Below are 5165 nucleotides of genomic sequence, written 5' to 3'. Positions count from 1 at the left end.
TGTAAAAATTAAATATTTTGATTAAGTATATAATTATTTTGGAATTGTATGGTATACTTTAAAAAGTGTATCACGATTAGCCTTATTGTGATACACTTATCGAAATTATACCATACATATCTAACATAATATTTTCCGTAAGGGCACCCTTAAGCGAAGTCACTATTTTTGTTTGGTACCATCTCTTGTAAAAAATTTTTGAAGGTGCATTGATGATACATCATGAATCGCACAGTTTGTCTACTGACGGTTCAATAAACATTTGCGTGCAGAAATGCGATAGCCAACAAGTGCATTTGTGACGATATTTGCAATTCAAATCTATAGAAGAAAATCACTCAAATTTGCTACCGGCTTGCTTGGCTACGGGGGCTCGAGCCTCGCCGATGGCAACAATAACTGAATCCCGTTAAAGCGACTTTAAACTGAGACTTTTTTGCTTTTTGAACGACTTTAACTCTATTCCGACTTTGTAAACTTTTTATACCGGTAAATTCCAGTTATCATACAAATCCTGTCAAGGTCAGCTAAAGCTGGCGCTGCTAAGCCGCCACAGCTTGATAAAGTAGCTGAGGCTACTTGACTTAAAGAGAGTATGGTCGTCCTGCTAAAAAGCCGCCACAGCTAATTAATGCGTCGCTGGTACCTGGTAAAGCCCCTCATATACGCGTCCGATAGAGTGACACGATATTTCTTTTAGTGCTAAAGCTCCCTAATTTCGCTTAAGACTGTCATAAATGAGCACTTGATCCTATATTTGGCATGTAAGCTACCTAAGTGAAAACCCAGATTATTCGTTGAGTGTGTCCAATCCATGGCCATGGATTGCCCCCAGTGCTCGAGACTCAGTTTTCGAGCTGCCGTTTGAATAACGACTCCACATGTCATATCAAACTGATCTTTGTGATATCGGGCAGCGTAGAAAGCGAGACTGAAGACTGAAGACCGAGTGTGCAGATACAGGTAAAACAGAAAATGATGCATTGGACCGAAGGCTTATCGGACTAACATGAAGAATCATATGCAGACGGTCTATCTACAGGGAGTGCAGAGAGAGATCGTCAAATGGGTGGGAATCCTGTGTGTCTCGCCCCAATCGCTGTTCTGGGCGTGTGCTTCTGCTCCATTGTTCGTCCTCGAGCGTGACTCTGGCGAATCGTACACAAGTACGCGTGGCAGCGGCCACTCAGATATTACAACCTCCCGGAGTTGACCTGCTCTTGGCGCTTGTCGAAGGTGTTAAGAAGCTGCTTCCAGTGTGAGAGGCGTCAAAGTTTTTGAACAGGTTCCCATGAGGTTTGCGTTTCGGGTAGATCCGGCCATTTCACAAGGTACTGGAGCTTGCCTTTGCGAGCTCGCCGTTGAAGCAGTTTTTCCGCGACATAAATTCGGTTGTCATGGGTGTCGTAGATAGCAGGAGCAGCTTTCGAGAGAGAACGATTCGCGAAGTATGGCGGGCTCTCGATAAACAGTTTTAGCTGATCGATGTTGAAGGTTGGGTGCCGCCGCTGTAACACCGTGGGCAACTCGACGCGATACGCATTTTCTCCAATTCGTTCTGTAATTTTGTAGGGTCCAATCCAACGGGGCAATAACTTGTTCACGTTCGGATCCTTTGTAGGATCGTATTCCGGTTGCCCAACTTCCGCCAAGTTTACTACTTTCGCGTCCAAATACACCCAATCTCCAACACTGTACTAAACATCCCTGCGCCGTTGATTGTAGTACTTCACTTGTCTCTGCTGAGCTTTCGCTAATGGTTCCTTGGCGATTCTCACAATTTCCTCACGTGCCTCAACAAACCGTGCATGTGGACCGGCCGCAATTTCTTGCATTCGAATCGCTGCCGCTGGCTGCCTTCCAGTGTCCAGTTGAACAGGTGAAATTTGAGTCGAGGAGTGGATTGCAGTGGCGTGGGCATACTCCACCGTCGGCAATACAGCGATCCAGTCATCACCATAGTGCGATGCAGTGCATCGGAGTGCGTCTTCCAATGTCCGAATTTGGCGCTCCGACTGTCCATCAGCCTGAGCTCGTTTGCTCACCGTCATGCGCAATTTTATTCCCATGTACTCCATCAACGCGGTCCAATATTTGCTGCAGGACTTGCTGTCGCGGTCACACACAATACTCGAGGGCAAGCCGTAGTATCGCACAACATGGTCGAAGATAAGGTGGGCAGTAACCTCCGCCGTCACGTCCTTCGTAGTCGTAATATAACACGGCCGCTTGCTGAGTTTATCCATTACAGCGAGTACCGCATTGTAGCCATTCGAAATCGGCAAACCTGTAAGAAAGTCCATGGTAACCTGCTGCCAACAGTAGTCTGGAATCAGAAGCGGCTGCAGCAAACCCTGGTCAGCTCTGGTGTTGCTCTTACTTCTCACGCAGCATTCACACGTTATAACAAACTGTTCAACGTGTTTTTGAAGGCCTTGCCATTAGAACCATTGCCTTACAGCCAGATACGTACGAGTCACTCCCGGGCGAGCTGAAATCGAGTTGTCGTGGTAATCATGGAGGACTCGCAGTATAATTTCGTCGACGACAGGTAGCACGGTGATGCTCGCACGGCCGACGTTCTTCAATTTCAGCAGGCTGTTCTGATAGTAAAAGCGAGGGTTCTCGTAAGAAGAGCTTCTTTTTTTTGCATCGACAATACCTCGCAATTCCCGATCGTGCTAGGATCCGTCCAGTATCATTCGTCGAAAGGCAGTATCGAGCTGTGTCACCATTGTAGTCTCGTTCATATCTAGAGTTGCTTGCACCACAGATCCGAATGCGCGATTCCCTTGAACAAAAATCTTCTCCAAGCGGGAACCGTACATGTTATCAAACACTACGTTGCTTGTCTTGATGGGAGGTCGCGATAGAGCGTCAGCCACGACGTTGAGATGACCTGCACGATGCTCCAGTTTGAAGACAAATTGTCCAAAGAACTCCAGCCACCTCGTCAGGCGTGGGGATAAGTCAGGGTGCGATAGAAACCAGTGACAGGCTGAGTTGTCTGTGAACACAATGAGCTCGCGTCCAAGCCGATACACTCGCCACTTGCCTACACAAAGCTTAATAGCGAGCAACTCTTGTTCATGCGCTGGCCATTTCTGCTCATTCTCGTTCAATTGCTTGCTGAAGTAAGCTCCCGTGTGATCGAAACCACTGTGTTCTTGGCTAAGCACCCCACCCACCGCCAGCTTGGAAGCGTCTATAGTCACAATAAATGATTTTGCAGGGTCGGGTAGGCGCAAAATTGGCGCGGAAAGTAAATGACGCTTGACAGCATGCACCGCTCGACTGTGCAAGTTTGGCCACACCCACGCAACATCTTTTTTTAGCAAGTCCTATAGCGGAGCCACGAGGGCAGTAAACCGTGGAACAAATCGACGATAATACCCGGCCAGCCCGAGAAAACGCTGGAGGTCCCGTGCAGACTGAGGAAGTGGCCAGTTCGCGAGAGCCGATGTCTTGTCAGGATCGACTGATAGACCTTGCTCACTAATTACGTGACCGAGAAACGTGACAGAGCTGCGTGCAAAATGGCACTTCGAACGCTTCACAAATATTTTTCTTTCCGGAGCACAGTGAACACTTGACGGAGGTGAAGTGCTTGCTCCTCCAGTGAGCGTGAAAATACGCAGATATCATTCAAGTAAACGACAACAAATGCAGAAAACTGTGGACCCCCAAAGAGCGCGTTCATCAGCCTTGTCCAAGTGCCAGGCATGCCTGCAAGACCTATGGGAGCGACGAGCCACTGGTAAATCTCGCCATTTGCCCTAAAAGCAGTGTACATCCGCGAACGCCGCGAAAGCCGCATCTGGTGATAGCCACTCAGTAAATCCAACGTCGAGAAGACAACCGCACCGACCATGTGGGCAAAAAACTCGTCAATGTACGGGAGCGGAATGCGTGGCACGACCGACATGCTGTTCACATAAAGATAATCAATTACCCAGCAAAGAAGCTTGGTGATATCAGTGACGTGCAGCCAGTCAATGCGCTTGGGAATCAAGCCAGTCGCGGGGTCTTTCTTCGGAACGGCAAAAATATTGGAGATCCACGGTGAAAACGACTTTTCAATCCACTTCTTGTCAAGCAGCTTCTGCACCAAGTCGTTAAGTGCCGCACGCTCTACCTCGGGGTGGCGAAAAGGGGCTCTGGAGCTGGGCTGCGCGCCAAGTTTCATTACTACATCGTGTTCAATGGGTCGTATCGGCGGCAGTCCGTCTGGCAGCTCGTCTGGCATGGCGTCAGCACATTCGTCGAGAACGTGTGCGATAATTTCGGGTAGAGAACTTTGTTTGATGACGCTAGCATTCATATCCAGGCGGTAGATTTCCTCGTAGTCTCCTTTGCGTAACCCGACCAGGAAGTCATCCATACTGAGTACATTACACTCAAGCTGATCAGTAGGGGGTTCCGTGACATGACCGGGAAGGTTGGCACCGCTGACGCCAGGGACACCGCAGTCAGCCGACTGGGGAACGGTTGGCGTTGGAGGCGGGCTGCTCATGATACCCCGGCCCCAATCGATACAGGGGTTTGCACTACGCAGCCACGGCTGTCGAGAATGCCGTCGTAGGTATACTCCAGAGGCCATTCGAGGAAAGGGGTAGTGACAGTAGCGCAGCAGTTGCAGCTGACTTCCAAATTACATGTACGTACTCGACGAGACTGCGTCGAGCCGTCAAATCCACGAGCAGCGACGAGACTTGTACTGGCGCCTGGTAGATCCTCGAAGACGCCTTGTTTCACAATGCAATGCGTGGCGCCTGAGTCCACGAGCATACGGAGAGGAGTTCCGTTGACGACAACCTCGTAAAAAAGTAGCGGGGACACTGTTGCAGTACCGTAGCTTGCCCCACTGAGTTCGACGGGTGAAAAATCACTACATATCATAAATTTTGCCGTATTCAGCTCAGACTGTGGCGTTTCAACGAACTTTCGTTGTGGAGATTCAGATGTTACATCCAGCTCAGCAGATACTCCACTTACATCTGCTGAGCGTGCACGTTTCCCTGGACCGGTTTCTTGGGGCGGTTGTGGATGCGATGTCCAGAGGCTTTACAGTAAAAGCAGAGGTTCCGAGTTCGGCACTCGTCCTTAGAGATGCTGCGAGTGTTGACCATGCTGATATCCATCGGCTCTGGTTGCCCTTCGCCGTG

Source organism: Phytophthora infestans, genomic scaffold (genome assembly GCF_000142945.1).
Source record: "Phytophthora infestans T30-4 supercont1.18 genomic scaffold, whole genome shotgun sequence".
Classification (NCBI taxonomy): domain Eukaryota; phylum Oomycota; class Peronosporomycetes; order Peronosporales; family Peronosporaceae; genus Phytophthora; species Phytophthora infestans.
Note: the sequence above shows the minus strand (reverse complement) of the source record.